This window comes from Ursus americanus, chromosome 3, assembly GCF_024610735.1.
Source record: "Ursus americanus isolate L20-20 chromosome 3, mUrsAme1.1.p, whole genome shotgun sequence".
NCBI classification, from domain to species: Eukaryota; Metazoa; Chordata; class Mammalia; order Carnivora; family Ursidae; genus Ursus; species Ursus americanus.
Genome location: NC_142129.1, coordinates 90663558 through 90681086, shown reverse-complemented (window position 1 = coordinate 90681086; position 17529 = coordinate 90663558). Strand labels below are relative to the sequence as shown.

Below are 17529 nucleotides of genomic sequence, written 5' to 3'. Positions count from 1 at the left end.
ACTCTTAACCCCCAGATTCACTGTGTTTTATATTAATATTGCCGCTGTGGCGATCTTCGGTTTCTGCTACATGGTTTATTTTTTCCATCCTTTTACTTTTCGTCTGTCTGTATCTTTGTAATTAAAGTGGATTTCTTGGAGGTTGCCTGTCGTTGGGTCTTTTTTTCGCTTGGTCAGATAATCTGCCTTTTAAATGGGGTGTTTGGCTATTTACATCTATTGATATAATTTGATGTGAACCTACCATCTTGCTTATTGTTTTCTCTTTGTCTCTATCTGTTCTTTGCTTTTTTTCCTCTTTCTTTGTGTCTTCTTTTGATGAGTATTTTTTATTGTTTCATTTTTGTCTCCTTGTTGGCTTATTAGTAATAAATCTCTGCTGTGTGTTTTTTCCCAGTTTTATTGAGAAATAATTGACATGCATCGCTGTGTAAGTTAAATGCATGCAGCGTGATGGTCTGATTTACATATATTGCAAAATGATGGCCACAACAGGTTCAGCTAACATCCATCTTCTCGGGTAAATACAATCAAAAAAAAAAAAGGAAGCTATGTTTCCCTGTGATGAGAACTCTCAGGATTTACTCTCTTAACAGCTTTCCCGTATATCACACAGCCGAGCTCGCTGTGGTCAGGCCGTAGATTACGTCCCTGGTGCTCACGTCCCTCGTGCTGGGCAGTTCACACCTTCGTCTGCCTTCCTCCAGTCCCCCTCCCCCACCTGCCACCTCAGGTAACCACCAGTCCGATCCTTGTTCTGAGTCTGGGGTTTTGTCTGTTTTGTTTAGATTCCACGTGTAAGTGAGATCATGTGTCTTGTGTCCTTTTCTGGCTGGTTTATTGTACTTAGCATCATGCCTTCGAGATCCATCCCTGTTGTGGCAAATGGCAGGGGTTCCTGGTTTTCCATGGCTGACTCCTTTTCCGCTGGATGTACACACAACTCCTCTATCCATTTACCTATCACTGGACACTTAGGTTGTCTGCAGTACGCTTTTTTGCTCAGAGACAGGGGGCGATAGAGGAATCTCCTTGAGGTGCATTCCGGATTTCACAGCCAGGGATCCTGGTCTGGGAGGGCCTGACCTCGTGCTGTTTCCCCCGTCCTGAAGACAGGGAAGGTGTGTGGTCAGACAGAGCAAAGGCCTCAGGGAGCTGCATTAGTTGGGATTCAGGAGCAGAGAGGTGAAGCCTGAGCTTCCCCGGGTGGGTCTCCAGGTCCACCCCGAAGTTAGCCCTGCTCCAAGGCTCCTCTCCTCCCATCGAGGAGGTGGCCCCACAGAGTGCGTAGGGCTCCACTTTTGAAAGTAGCTGTCCCCTCAGGGAGCACTGCAGGCCGCTTCCTTGCAGACTGCTCAGCTCAGCTAGAAGCCACAGATGGATGCCCCCTACTTTCTAGATGTCTCCCTGGAGCCTCGGTGGCCAGCCGACCCACCCATCTTCCGGGGCCGTGTTCCCACCACCACCGCCAGGATCCACCCTGCCCGTCTGGCCCATCGACCTGCCTCAGGGCACAGCTTAACTCCTGGATCCCCGCTTCATCCGACGGAGTCAAGCTCCAGCACGTTGGCATTCTCCTGCAGCCTTTGTGTCAAAATAAAATCAGTCAAATAAAACACAATCACGAGGCATCAGGCCACAGGCTGTTTGTCTCAGCCTAACTGATTCTGACAGCTCAGTGAGCAGAGCAGCCCCCGGAGCTGCAGCCGGGGCCACGGTTCCAGAAACAGAGGTGGCCACTGCCTCACCAAGCTGCACTGAGCCCTCCAACCCCCACGCAGGGGCGGGGCAGCGGGCTCTGCTCCGGCTTCCGGCGAGGCACCCCCCCCCCCCCACGGCCCTCCTGGCCGCAGCTGAGGCAGGGGGCCGTGCCTGTCCGCAGTGGGCTGTCAGCTCTCCCTGCCAAGGTGAGAACCCCCAGGGGCACCCGACCCCCCTAGGCGTTCCCGCTCAGATGTCGGCCTTAGAGATCCTGTGACCCAGCTCTCAGAAAACCTACGTCCCTGCTCTAAAGCCCAAAGCTAAGACTGTCATTCGTTGTTGTTTCCTACGCAAAGCAAACCTACTTGGATTCTCCCTTCTGACCCCCCCATGTCGAGTGTGTCTCTACCTTCATGGTTACATCTTCTTCGGGGGGAGCCATTTCCATATATTCCCGGAGTCTCAATCCATGGTGGGCGCAGAGTAGGAGACAGAGTCTGCTGTGGGTGAAGAGAAGCCCTGGGTTGCAGCCCCACGGGAGTCCCCGCTGGTCTGGGTAGCCGCCTCGTCCCCTGACGCTCAGTTCTTTACCTGCAGAATAAGGATGTGTGAAGAGCACCGTGGAGTAGAAGAGACATCCGCTTTGGAATCAGACAGGTGTGCGTTTCAGCCCCCACTCTGCCACTTGGGGATCGGGATCGGTGTAGACTGCTTAGCACCTGTCTGCCTGTGCCGTCCCCGAGGGCGCCGGACCCTGCTGAGCAAGGCCTGCCTTGTTTCCAAGAGTCCCACATCCCCACGTCCCCACGTCCCCAGGCCCCAGTCCCAGCTCATGGGCCACTTCTTTCAACGTCCTGTGCTCACTCCACTTCCTCCTGCCAACCACCAGATCTTCGGGGTGCTGGGCGTGAGCCCCAGAGCCCCGTCCCCTTCCTCTCCCTCGGGAGGCTCAAGCCCCTCACCTCCCAGCCCCACCCACCCCGGAACACCAACAGGTCACTGAGAAACAAACACCCCCTTGAGACTCCATTTGCATTTCTCAGAAACAGAACTCCTGAGCCTCCCGGCCAAAGAGGTTCCTCATCCCCGAATATTTCATTTCCCCTGATAGTTCCACTCCAGACCTGGTGACTCAAGCCAGAAACTGAACATTTTCTCAATTCTACCTTCCTGTCTTCACGACCCTTCTAATCCGTTATTGAACTCCAGGGTTCTGTATCTAAAACAAACTCGAATGGAGACTTGTGTCTGGGACCCCACACCCCTCTTAGCCATCCGGATCACTACCACCCCCCGCTCCAACCCCTGCATAGCTTCCTCGCTGGCTTCCAGCTTCCAGTCCTGCTGCCCGCCCCCCCCCCCGCCCCCATCCCAGCACACTCTCCAAGCAAGGGTGCTCTTTCTCACTCACAAATCTGACCAGGTCACTCAGTGCCTTAATCCACCCCCACCCCCAACCCCGGTAACTGCCCAGTATACATAGAATTAAATTCAAACCGTTCTCTCGGACTCGGGATGCTCTTCACCATCTGGCCAACTCTGCCCAGCACTTCATCCCATGCCACTGTCCCCACCACTGGGTATATCCTAGTCACACAGGGACACTGGTCCTCTTTCCCTCCTCAAGATCCTTGCAGGCACAATTCCACTGGCCTAGAACTTTCTCCCATTTCTTGTTTATAGGGCTTTTATCCAACATAGGTCTCTGGCATAAGTACATGAGAAACAGAAGAGATGCCATGGGTATAGTTCAAAGCTGTCAGTCGGTCTGGATTCCTGTGGTGGAAAAAGCCTGGAATATGCTGGGATGCCCACAGCCTCTTGGAGTTCACAGTTCCGGGAGTTGGCTAGTTAGCAGGGCTGGGGAATGGACCACCATGGAGCCTTCCCACGAATTTCTTACTATGCTAGTCAAGCCCGCCAACATGTCCACCCAGCTCGGTTTTCCATTCACTACTCCAGCCCCCCACACCCCACATCTGCCCCACGATGCCACCCATTGTCTAATGAATCTATCTTCCACAGCTCCCTGCTCATTTTCTAGCCAAGCCACTTCCTCTGCCACCATGGATGGCACCCTCTCCTTCAAGGTCCAGATGGAATGCTGGCTCGGGAGCATCTTAAATCCAGAGGCTCATTCCAACCGGAGCCTAGTGTCGCCGCTCAGGGCTCCGTGGTGTGGGGTTTACCTCCCACTAATGGTGCCTGGCCCGTCCTATCATGGCCTGAGCGTCAGCCCTGCATCGGGCACAGGGCTAAGCAGTTTATAAGCCTCATCTAACATTCCTAGCATGGTGTCTATGAAGGAGGCACCATGAGTCTCCCCATCTCACCCAGGAGGAGGCCGAGGCTCAGAAAACAGTGGCACGTTCTCTGTCACAGTTCAAGCCCACCTCGGCCCGGCTCTATCAGGCGTCTCAGCTGTGGCACTACTTTCCTCATTTACAAGCATGCCTGTCTCTCTGCAGCCTTCGAGACTCATCCTCACACGCCGTTGGCCTCCACAGCGTATGGTACACCCACACGTTCTGGACAATGCACTGTTAATAGTGTGGTTTCTTATTCTGCTTCTGTAAAGTCTTCTAAAAGGAAAAAAAAAAGGGTGAAGGTCCTTCAACAATAGCCTTAGCATCCTGTTATAATGAGGAAAAAGTCGGGAAATTGATATCTAAACGTTCTCAACACCAACATTAGCTTAAATTCTCATCCACACCCTTGGCCCAAGAGGGCCACACCAAGACAAGTCAGTCTGCCCTTTGGAGCCCATTCATTAGAGAAGGGAAGTGTTTATGTGGCCTCGGCTCTGGGATGATATAATGATTGCCTTTCCTCCCAGCAGGTCTCACCCTGTCTCAGGAAGACGTCAGGGGTCAGCACAAGGCCAGACTCCGAGTTGATGAGTCACTCTGGGAGAAGGCCAATCGCAGGATGAAGGTTGGCTCCGGGGGATTGGTGAAAGGAAATGGTACCTTTCCCTTGGAGGAATGAGGTTGAATCTGACCTCAGTCTGATGGCATGGAAAAACGCCCAGCCTGTCTGGCTGGGGATCCAGGAGGGGGGACAGGGTTCCCCAGAGAGGAATACTCAAAGGTCAGTCTCTACCCAGGGCTCTTAGGAAATGCTCACTGCCAGGTCTCTGAGGGGCTCAGGTGAGGCATGTGTCAGGAATATGGAACCATCTTATTAGTAAGTCTGGTTCCATTAAGGCAGGCAGAGTGGGGGGAAAATGTACTTGGGAGAAAGCAGTAGAGGGGTGAGGCCAACAAACCTTGGTTCCTCTCCAAGCCAGCATACCTGCTGTGGTACCCGTGGAGAACCACTGAATCCTGTGGTGAAAAGCTAGAGCCCGCATGTGTTACTGTCCCCTCTTCACCACACTTCACCAAGAGCATTACCTCCATTACCATATCTCTCCACAGCCTTCACCACCTCTGCCCCCATCACCTCCACTAGCTATCCTCTAATGCCATCGCATTACTTGGCAGGTACCATTCTAGGAGCTTTGTGTTTCCTTTTCATTTAATTTCTATAACAGGAGCTATTTTCTTTAGTAATGAGAGAGTTCAGGCAACCTGACCAAGGTCCATATCTTATAAGTGGCAAAGTTGGAATGGTCACCCTAGCATATCTAACACCGAGGCTGTGCTCTTGACCACTGTGCCAGATGGAAGAGTCCTTCTGGGGCAGAACAGAAGAGTTCAGATGAACAAACAAACAAATCATAAAGCAAAGACCAATCCTACTCCAGCTCACTGACAGCCCCTTCTCCCCATCTGCTCATGCAGATGTTCAGTGACACCATAGTACTCTCTAGAATCAGGGATGATTATTATCATTCTTCTCCCTGGGGGTCATGGCTCCCTTTCTCACCTCTACCAAGCAAGAGGTGGTTGCCATATCTCTTCTATTCTAAATCGTCATGGCCATTCTTGCCTTCCCAGCAGCCCACTGTGACCTCTGCTTGAAAATTTCAGAGGAAAACTCGTTTCTTTCACAAAAGCTCCCCAACATCTAGCACAGCAGGAGATGTGGGCCAAATCTTAATGTGTGAGGACTGAACTAGGCCCAAGGCCATCTGCCTGCCTCATGGCACCCAGAGCTCAGGACACGCAGCACAGGGAAGGCCCACCCCTCCAAGAATCTCAGGCATGTGTTCCCTCACCAGAAGGTTAGAAGCAAGGGAAACATGAGTGAGTCAGGTGAACCTGGAATGTCACCTTAAGTCACAAACTACAAAGAGTTAATGCCCAAGCAGACCTGACAGGGAGGTAAACATCCATGGAAGGTTCTTGAGTCTTTTCTCTGTCTCTGCCAGCAACTGAGGAGCGGATCGGCCAGGTAGCTGTCTCCTGTTGCTGGCGTGGAAAATTTTCCAGGGGACTCTTCTGAACATAAGCATCTTGGAATGAGCCTGATCCCAGTAAAAGAACCAAATGTCAGAAAGGCTGAACATAAATCTTGCCTAGAGTAGGGATTGCTTGATGGTCGGATTTCTTTTTTTTTCTTCACTAGGGTTACAAGACAGGGAATGTGAAAGGAAAGCCCAGCCTGATTTTATGAGCCATGATCATAGTACTTCTCTTTCTGGAACAAACTTGCAGAGAGTTCTGTTGTTTAAGCTCCTGGAAACTGAATTGACAGGAAACCCTGTCTGTGGCTACAGGTAAAGGTCCTGCTCCCACATTGGGGCACGGGCTACTCCCTGCAGGAGGCAGACAAGGTGGGTCTGTTCCTTCAACTGAGGTGAAGCTCTATCAACTGCTTCTAGAGATATGCACTTCACGTTACAGGATCCATTCGAGGCATTTGCATTTTGAAATATTAAAACAGGTGAAGTACATCCTGGGAGGCCCCACCCTTAACTTCCAGAAGACTAATCTTATACTAGTTATAACAACTACAGCAGCTAACTTTTAAGGAGACCTTACTCTGCCTGAAGCATTTTACATCCATAACCTCACTAATCCTCATGATGATTCTAGGAGATAAATATTATCCCTATTTTATAGATAAAACTGACCCAGAATGGTTCTGAAGCTTTTCTGAATTCCCACAGAACGTCTGTCAGAACAAAGATGTGACCTGAAGGCTGTTGGACTCCAGGGCCCCTGCCACTAACTTCCATGTAATGATACCTATGGGTCAAAGAAAAGACACTGAATCCCAGCAGAATTGCCGCTTCCACATCCTCTAACTCCAAAGGTCTTCAAAGTCACCCTGGAGGTGACTACAGAAATAAATCATTGCTGGGTTACGGGGGCCAACACACCAAATTATCAGAAGCAGGCTGCTTTTGATGGGACTGTATACCTGGGAAGATAGACCTGGGAAAGATCTCCACCTCGTACAGCTCATGAACTGAGCTGATACCTAATTATTAAAAAGAAAGCCTGGTGAACTGACCACACCAATGTAAGTCAGGAACACCAAGTTCTGTTTGCCTTAGTGGAATCTCTTGCTTTCAACTAGGCCGGGCAGGCGACTGAGCCATGAGGAGGAGAACCGGAGTGAACTGTGAAGAAAACTCTCCATCAAACACGGGGACACTCTGTTGTTGTAAGAACCAAGGGCTAGGGCAGCGAAAGAGTTCTGTAAAGAAAGAAGAAGGAAAGCAAGCTGATCCACATATTCTGGAAGTGTACAAAGGGGACAGGTAGATGTGGGTCCAATTTTCTGAGCCCCCACCTCACAGCAAATCATTCTAAGAAATACCAAGGACAAACTGCTGGTTCTAGAATAAATGAAATAAGATGAATCTGGTTCTACGTGATAGAATACCAGTTCTGATCACTCCTTTTTCTTGTCTTTGAAATTGGAATAAGAAGTCAATGACTTACTTTATTGTTCTGTTTAAGCAACTGAATTTATACACTTTCTGAAAGGCCAATGTTTACCCGCAGCATCTTTATTATTGTAAGTCAGCTTTAACCCAAATTCAACGGGAAGCAGACTTCAAAAGCACTTAGTGTGAGCATCACTCTAAGGGCCTTATTGTTGTTCTAACACTGAGCACATCTATGCTTTTCTTTTGTTAGTGACTCTGGGGATCTGGAGAGCTCACACGCACGCACATGCCCTTGATGTGTGCTACAAATACTGTAAATTCTATAGTGATCATTGGGTATTGCCTTCTACAGGGGAAAAGAGGATACATTTGTACCAGCGGCTAAGGGGGGTGACGATTGTCCTCTTATAACCTGACTGTAAAGAAGTCTAATCAGTTGATGATAAACACCAGGGCCCCATGTGTCGCAAACAACTGGGTCATTTTGGCTGCTTCTGAATAGGAGTAAATAGTTTTATGTAAAATTGTTTATACTGGCCGGACTTCAAGAACTTAAACTTTAGTGTTCACTATGTCATAACCTTCATAAATTAAAGAATTTTCCTTCCATAATTTTCAGCCTGATGGATCATCATCTGATGCCTGGGAGGTAATAGGAGACCTTCCTGCTTGTGGCGGGATTAGTGAGTTGCTTTCATGTCTATGAGAACATTTCAGAGCTTCCAAGACTTGTCTAAAAGGAAACTTGGAAGCAAGCAAAGGTGTGAGAACAGGAAACTTTCTTAGGGATTTAGACAATTAGAGCCAATGTTGATTTACGTAGCAAACCAAGTGACCCTCTTTGTCTGCTGGATTTTACACGTACATTTTTTCTACACTGGTCTTAACGTTGCCGTAGATTAGGCCGCTTCCCAAGGCTTCCCATTCAGTTTTTCCTGCTGCTCCTTCTGCAGTCAGCTTTCCCTGAGAGGGGAGCGAGGACCTCAGAATAAACACAATCCTTCTATCAGCAAGGTTCCATCTTGACTCTCTACAGGACCACCCTATGTGGCAGAAGCCAGTGTCAACATCCACATGGGGAAGGATGTCACTGCACTTGAGATCTGAGGTAATCTCCCATCCTGCTGCTTTACTTGGCATAACTAGTCACTGCAGCTCTCGTGTTAAGAAAAGGCCCAACAATGTCCTCATTTATATCAGGACATGGGGCCACCTGCATGTCCTAGCCGAAGCAAGAGAAGGAGCATTTGATATGTGATAATCAAGTGGCTGTCACTCCGATGATTCATGCTCCTAAGTCCCATAAACATGTGAGTCACAAGAGAAGAAGCAGTGGGTTCAACTTTAGAGGGCTGTTCCACTAAAATCTCTGTAAATCATTGGGCGCCCAAGAGAATTACTTTTCTATTCATGCGATGAAATGGAACATAAATATGGAGAGGCATTCTTCCTACTTCAAAGGAGGTCAGAGAATAGAGCAGAGATGTGTACGTCAGTCGTGGCAGGTGATGGTTTCAAAGCAGCCAAGGCTTTGGGTGATGGGCCATGAGAAGAGGTTAGTGATGGATGTCCCTGTGTTTCTCAGTGTCATCCCATAAAACATGGGGGTAGTCCCAGGGTACTTTAGAGGATATGAAAGGTCCTATAGTGGAGGATGGGGAGAAGATAAGCATCAAGGCTGTGTTTGCTATGCTTTTTAACTGCAGCTTTCTATCATAGATTGGTGTGAGGCACATCTACATGCACAACTTGGCAAGATAATCATTTGGTATGGCTTCCAAGGACTGAAGGCTTGAAGGTCATTCTCCCTCCACCTTACAAGAAGCTGTTGCTCAGGGGATCCCTCCATGGCTTCATCATAATCCAGCCTCCTTGGGCCAGAGGGAGAATTTAACTGGCTACCTTTGCACACTTCCAACAGAACTTCTACCAGCTGTTCTTCTTTGTCCTGTCATGAAACATGGGTTCAGCACAGGTCACTGAATCATAAACCATTAAAGCTAAAATGTCCCCAAGAGATCCTCTGGCTCAGTGATTTCTGAACTGCCTTAAATGAATTTTTTTCAAATGAAATTTTACTCAGACCCCAAAATATAAAATAAATTTAGTAGCTATGATTCAATATGGCAGTTTCATCATAACTTTTCATTATTCTTACCTAATAAATAAAGATGGACTGAATTAGAAAAAAAAATCATCATTTTGCAGTCACTAATGAGACAATGGATCCAGGCAATAATCATGAATGGAGGCTGAAACCCTAAGATGAATGGTTGATAGGAGACTTTTTAATGGAAGGATCAGGCTGATACCAACTGAGCTCATTGATCAAACAGCATTACTGCAAGTGGGTTAATCAACTGTACTGTGGCTTCAGAGGGGGTACAACAGGAAGTACATATGAAGAGTATCCATGAGGGACTCTTGCCTTAAGAAATATCAAACTCATACCCAGTCATTCTTCTAGGTTTCAATACCAGCGTCCAGGACATAAAAGAACAAATCAAACAATACCATGAGGAAACAATCAGCCATATTCAGAACACGGGACAGTCTACAGAACAAATGACCTAGTTTCTGTAATTGATCAAAGGCATGTGCAATGGATTTTATTGTTGCCCAATTATTCATTCCCCTTCCTGCAAGAGGAAGGATTATTCATTCGTAAGTGGAGCATACGTTTGTGCCTACTGCCTTTTGGATGGGCACTCTCCCAGTGGAACTGTGTACATTCCTGTCCCATTGATACCAGTTGGGCCTCATGACTTGCTTTGCCCCATGGTGAGTAAGTGAGAATAGGCCACATCTAAGAAAGCTTTGCCGACCATCCCGTCACTGGCTTTGCTGCCCTTTTATTTCTGTGGCAAGAACATCCCGACACAAATTGCTGAGTCCCAGAATAAGAAGACACATGGAAAGGAGCTGAACCACTGCCAAACTGCAGACAATGTGCAATGGGAGCCAGAAATAAAAACTTTTATTAACATTGTTTGTTATACCATTGAGATTTGGGGGTCATCTGTTACCCCAGCAAAGCTGGTAAATTTAATATGAACCTCCTCCCACCCAAACACACACACACAGAAGAACTGTTATAAAGTAAAAGAAACTTTAGCAATGTGACCATTGAAGGCATGTTGTGGACCATGATAGTGAACCACAGTTCAAACAATTCAAACTTAAAATGTCACTTTTGGGATACTTGAAACAATTTGCATAATGTCTGTGTATTATGTGATATTAAGGAGTTATTGTTAGTTTTGTCAGGTGTGAGCATGCTCCCATACACATGTATTTTTCAGTTAGAGATGTATCGTGAGGTATGTATGGGTCAAATGACAGGATGTCTGAATTTTCTTCTGAATATTTCAAGAAAAGAGAGTAAGAGGATGGATAAGTGTCACAAAATATTGATAATTGTTGAAGCTGGACTTTAAGCACAGAGAGGTTGACTATACTATTATCTCTAATTTTATGTATGTTTTTAAATTTGCCTTATAAATAATCTATAAATTATAGCAAACAAATTAAAAGGCATTAACAAACAATGACAAATAGGATATAATGGGAGTCACCAGCAGACAAGAAAATTCCAAAATTTCTGGAAGAGCCAGTGTTTGGATGAAGGGTCATTTAGAAGGTAAGATTGAGAAAGTTTCATTCTCATGTGTTTGTGTGTGTGTGTGTGTGTTGGGGGTCTACAAGGGGACAGTGTCCTTAAAAAGAGTGTTGACTGTCCTGTAGAACATAGCACAGAACTGACAACAATGGGTGTAAATGAAAGTTTGTATAACCAACCATTGACATTATAACATCCCCCCATCCACCCACCTACACACAGAATGATGCCCAATAAAATGTTTGCCATCCAGGTGAAAAAAAGCAGACTGCTTTTCTTTTTTTAAGCAAAACAAAACAAAATCTATCTGGGAAAACTAGGACAGCTGATCTGTGCATTGACACCCAAGGCAAAGCACTCCCCAAATTGGTGCTTTAATGTAATGGTCAGCTCCCCGCATGTTCACCCTGAAGTAAAGCCTACCAGAGAATCAGCCCCACCCACAGAGGAACGCCAGCCAGGTGACCATTGCTCCATTGCTGAATGCGAATGGACTGCTGAGGATCACCATACAATCGGAGGAAGTCTGCAATGTGACAGAGCAAAACAAAGGAAAAATGACACCCGAGAAAACAGAAATAATTAGGAAACAGAGGAAAATATTTTGAAAAGGGGAAAACTTTTAATTAATATTCTGAGGGATTTGAAATGAGATGGCACCCAAAAAAAGAATAGGATTCTACAGAAAAGGAAAAATCAAAGATAAAGTACTGTTAGAAATTAAAATTAAGTCCCAACCTCCACTCTGTCCCATCCAAACAAAGAAGAAAAGATAAAAGAAGAGAATTCAGGTCCTACCAGAAGAGAAGGAACTAGGATATTTTTCATCCCAGGGAAGGTGATGGAGGGATTAGGCGCACACAGAAGAGGAGTGAACTGAGTGGGCAAGGGGAGGGGCAAGGGGAGGGGCAAGGGAAGGGGCAGTGCACACTAGAGCTTTGTTTTGATCGTCAGTTTTCCATCATGTCTGATTTCATCACCATGCGTTTTCAGAATATATGACCTTCACATGTGCAGAAACAATTTGATGTGATAAGAATGTTTTAGAAATGTAAAACCAAAGATGATTCAGCGTCCTAAGAGGCAAATCCTCAAGTATCTAATAACTCATTCAGGCTTTTATTTCCAGAACCAAAAATCTCAAAGTCTAGTCTCTATACTGTCAGCACTTGGTGAGCAAAGGTTAAAGTTTCAAGAACAAACAAACAAAACATTGAAGTTCTCTCACAGTAAAGACGATCCCCTAGAGAAGTTCCTGTCATTTTAGTCTCAAAAGTTTGTGGGTTTTTGATGAGTTATGTTTGAAGCTTTTGTAGAAAGATAAAGAACTTTAACTCCCACCCACACGTGCTCCACTCACTGGGTACACATCAGTGCCTGCAAGTACATTATTGAAAATCTACAAACTATCTCAAAATCATCTTCACAGAGTCAATGTCTAAAAATGCTTGTCAAAGTGCTTACAATCCACATGGTAATGATTTAGTGGAAGCTAAACAATGATGAACATGATTTCTAGTAAACACATACAGACATAGACATGCATTTGAGTATAACACAACAGATAATTTTAGGAGGCTCTTGTGAAATTGTTTATCACATTTTATCTAAAGATCAATATCAGTTTTGAGGGGGCCTGGGTGGCTCAGTTGGTTTAGTGTCCAACTCTGGATTTTGGCTCAGGTCATGATCTCAAGGTCCTGGGATTGAGCCCTGCATCAGGCTCCCCACTCAGCATGGAGTCTACTTGTTACTCTCTCTCTCTGCCCCTCCCTCCACCCCCACCTCCCCCTGCTCGTGCATCCACACTCTCTCCCTGAAATAAATATATAGATATTTTTTAAAAAAGATCATTTGAATATTTGATTACAAGCCATAATCCAAGAGAAACTTTGTCTGAGAGCATCCTTTGATAAAAGGAGGCTTCAAGTGGGTTAAAGTGATCAATACACAAAAGGAAGATATTCCTTCAAGAAAATCATAAGCAGACTTCAACTTTAAACGTTTTTGAAATTCATCCAGGTTCTAAGTAAAAAAGCAAGGACATCCATGTATATATTGAAGAAGAGAAAAGTTATTATGAATTCTGGGGAAGGGCACTGTCGAAAGAAAGAAAGAAAGAAAGAAAGAAAGAAAGAAAGAAAGAAAGAAAGAAAGAAAGAAAGAAAGAAAGAAAGAAAGAAAGGGAAAGGAAAGGAAAGGAAAGGAAAGGAAAGGAAGGAAGGAAGGAAGGAAGGAAGGAAGAAGGAAGGAAGGAAGGAATGGCTAATCCCAGGGGAAATTTGAACCCTGGTAATATGGAAGCCTGGATTGGCTCCAGGCTGCACAGGCCCCTCCAGGAGCAGCAGTGGCACAGACAGTGTCTGTTCACAGTGGGAGCTGTGGTGCTGAACAGCATTTGTCAAGTGTGGCAGCCCTGGGTGGGACACACACACCTACTCATTCAGCACAATGATTCGCTAACCCACCCCATAGGGCTTTACCACCCCAGAGTACCATCTCCACCTTCCATGGGCCTGAGACGACCCATGTGGAGTTAGGAGAGGAACCTCTGATTTATGGTGGTGAAGCTTTCCTTCCTTCTGAAATATAGCTCTGGCCCGCTAGAGGGAAAGAAACCAACTTAAACACTTTCTGAACATACACTTCTAAATTAAGGGGGTCATTAGCTCCTTAGTTATGTCTTCAACTTGGTAAAGACACATAATCCCCCTTCCTTTAATGTGTTAGAAAAGACTTCCTAGAAACTTCAACATGCCCTGTACATTTCCTAGTATTATACTCCTTGGTTTTTTTCCATGGAATAAGTTGACAGACAGCTTGACTCCACCATTTAAGAGTGTGTGCTCCTGAGTACAAATGACAGCTCTGATGCATAAGTGTCCCAGAACCTTAGGAAAGTCACTTACACAATCTAATCCTCAGTGTCCTTCCCTGAGAAATAGGGATGAAGATAGTGTCAACCATACAGAGCTACTATGAGGATCAATTGAGATAATCCCTGTGAAGTTAGGATATTCCCCTGTCCAGAGGTATTGTGCCTACAAACAAAAAAAGCAGCAACTCAAACTGGCTAACACAATAAGTAAATGTGTGATTGCTATGGGCTGGAATCTGGAAGAGCACACCTCCTGCACGAAATAATTGACAACTTGATGGGTTGTCAAAAGCCTAGGTTCTTTCCCTCTCTCATATGCTACTCTTGGCATGGATTTATCCCAAAGCTGTGCCTTCTCCTGGTTACCTTTTGGCTTCCCGTGGCCCCCTAGGACTACATTATTTCTCATTCATATTCAATAAGAAAGGGCAAGGCAAATTTTCCAGAAGCTTTCCAGTAGACTTCTCTCATCCCATTGGCCAGAATTAGGTCACGAGCCCATTCTACAATTATCACTGCAGGTAGAAGAGGGTCACAGGACTGGCACAGACTCACTTTTGGAGGAGGAATGGATGTAGAGGAAGATCATTTAAATACCCAGTAAGGATGACCTCTTTTTAACATCATTGTCCACACTATGTTGCCCTTTACAGTCTTCAGGAAGTTTTTCCAAAGATGCAACCAGCTATAGCTGGTTCCTTGTGTAAGACATAAACTCTATCCTTAAGAAACTTCCAATGTACCTCTGAAAATAAAGCATGTGGATAGTAAAGTGTTAAACAGTAGGACAAGACAACCTAGAATTCATGGCCTGAGAAAATTGCCACAGCCATTTTAATTGGCCATGACTAAAATGACCAGCGAGAATCCCCTAATTAACGGCAGCACCGTTTTGCAGACTGGTCTGCACGCTCAGCCCAAATCTACAATAGGGACTGATACTTCCCATGGAGCAGGCAGACAGGTGGCCTCGCTGGTTTTCAGACTTAGCATCAGTTTCTCCCATGTGCTAACTGTCACCACGACCATGACCTTGTATAGACACATCTCCCAGAGGAGGATCAGTCTTAAAGCCTGATGAGAAGGTAGGTTCCTAGAGCTCTAGAAGTGTGGAATGGCTTCCCAAGGCTCCTTCCACCAACCCTGAGGACTCACATTCAAACGTGATTGACTGGATCTAAGTGGCTCTGCACCCTTGGCCTTAGAGAATATATTATGTAGAGAATTTACTGTTTGTCACCAGTCCTTACATGATTGCCATACCAAAGCTGTGTGTTTATAACCCATGTGGAGCAGCTAAGCCTGATAAAAATGTATAGGATAATAATAACAATAACTTTGACTCACCACCAGACACTTAATCCCTAGCATGGTGTAGGCAGGAAGGAACATGCTATGAAACTAGGGGGAAATGTTCCTAGTTTACGAGGCATTTATAATCTTGGTAAACTAATACAACATAGATACATGGAACAAAATGTATAAAGCAACATTCAAGACTCTGATCTCTCTCCAGGCCCTCACTGACTCACAGCTAGATTGTGGCAGTCAGTCTCCTTGGCTCCAGTCACTGAACTGCGGCATGCTCTACCACAGCTCTCAGGGCTACCTTCCCAAAGTACGGCATTGAGCAAGTCACTTCCTCATTGGAAAATCTACAATGGCTTCTCAGCCCCTACAGAAAAACTGCCCTCTTGACTGTCAAGGCCTCCAACCACGCTCTAATGTCTGCTCCTCTCCAGTCTTCCAATGTACTGCCAAGAGAACAGCCTTCTTTCACTGCTCTCTCTTTCCAAATGAGGCGTGGCCTCCCTGCCTCTATGGCCTGCTCACCCCTGCATCCAACACTCTTCCTGCCTCCACATATTTAAATATTACTCTTGTTTGAAGATGAAGGTTTGCTTCCTATATAATTTGCTTCCTAAACACACCGGATTACAGAGATCATTCCTTCCTTGGAATTCCCATAGCACTGGCATTCGTATGTAGTACCATGAGTTATTCTTCGTCGAGTTTCTATACATGTCTTATATTCCCAGCTCGATTTCCAGTTCCTTGATGTCAAATGCCTGTTCCCATCCTCTCTACCTGCCCGAAGCTTCACAACCACAAAATCTGTGATGCTGCTGCAGACAGCAAAATAAAACTAGGCATAAGCATTGAGCAGACTAGGGGAGTAATCTGTTATCATCAGAATGGACTAGAATGAATTTTAAAAGGCTTCCTAGGCAGGTGTCTTTTTAAACTAGGGTTGGAAGAAAGGACAGAAATGACAGAAATGTCAAGTAGGAGAGGAAGCAAGACGGGTGAGGGTTAACATGGTGACTGTGGATATGGAAAGGGATGGGTGGATCCGGGAGCCTGGCCATGTTCTGATAGTTGAATAAAATCAACAAACTGTTACAAAAGTCTGGATGCCAGATGCCCTTCCCTTTGCATATCTTCTAGGTGTAACTTGCTTAGGTCTATAGAGTTGACAAGTAGGGCCAAGAAAAAGTCATCATCTAGGCTTAAGTTCTATCTTATGACCTTTAAACGTTCTTCTTCCATTCAATTCTTTGAAATATCATTTCCTTTGGCGAGGTAACTTTTTCCAGTGGGAGCTTGTCAGTGAGATTTTTGGTCCTTACTTTAACCTTGTCAGAACAATTGGACAGAACTGCAAGTGTTGGTTAATGCTTTGCACACATGCTCATTCTCCTCATGTCCTCAGATCCCCCTCAAAAGTTCCATTTTATAGAGACGATCCTATCACATCCAGACCTGCAGGCTCTCAGAGATGTGGGGGGAATTACTGGGCATGTGCTCATCAAGGGCTCAGCCGGATTCTGCTGAGGCTCCAACTGAGATCTGATCCACTAGCGCTGACCTGAGACCCTTCCCAGGCAGGACGCTTAGCCTCCACCACACCCCAACTCTTCTCCAGAGCAGACATCTGCAAAGTGCATATGTCAAGGAGGTAGGAAGATGTGCCAAGGAGTGTGTGGATATTCCCCTTTGCTATTTGTTAACTTTTCAGACACTCTACTTCCTTATCCTTCTGGAATACCAGATACCCAAAGGGATACTCCTAATTCCTCATTTAAATTGTCTTTCTCCTTTAAATAGTATTGTTCAAACCTGTCCAACAGTTTGTCTATACGATGTGCATCCACAGAATGACCCTAAATGAAAGAACCATAGAGTGGAAGAATTTAAAACAGGGATCTCAGTAATTATCTCATCAAAGTCCCTAACTTTCCAGAATAAACTACAACCCAGAAGGGGAATGTGGCCTGGCCACTGTCACTTGGGCATGTTATAGTTCTCTGATTATATTAAGGACTAAAATTGTTCCGACAACTTGATTTATGTCTTTAATGTAACTGTAGCTATGAAAAACAACTAACGAGTTCCCACCATTAACTAGAATGTTTTGCTCCATCCCCTTTAAAAACACAGTTACCACAAGAAGTCAAAATAGATTTCACATTTCCATGGAAAAATTGTAGGCTTCATCTAGGGATTATATTATACCTCAGTAAGCCCACTTCCCTTCTCCCTTAA

The 17529-nt window shown here is 45.6% G+C and overlaps 1 protein-coding gene across 5 annotated transcripts in view; it reads right to left on the bottom strand.

Moving 5' to 3' along the window:
• Nucleotides 1-17477, bottom strand: part of LOC148110435 (uncharacterized) — an 81584-nt gene extending 64107 nt beyond the window's left edge. For 4 of the 5 annotated variants that reach the window (XR_015724071.1, XR_015724069.1, XR_015724070.1 and 1 more), the window contains exons 1-3: nucleotides 5959-17477; nucleotides 4035-4283; nucleotides 2111-2292 (exon numbers count right to left, since the gene is read on the bottom strand). The gene's annotated coding sequence lies outside the window, so the exon portion shown is untranslated. Of the gene's footprint in view, nucleotides 1-2110; nucleotides 2495-4034; nucleotides 4284-5958 lie in introns of those variants that run through there. The other variant, XM_087861205.1, reaches the window with a different exon arrangement.
• Between the last annotated feature and the right edge of the window lie 52 nt (nucleotides 17478-17529).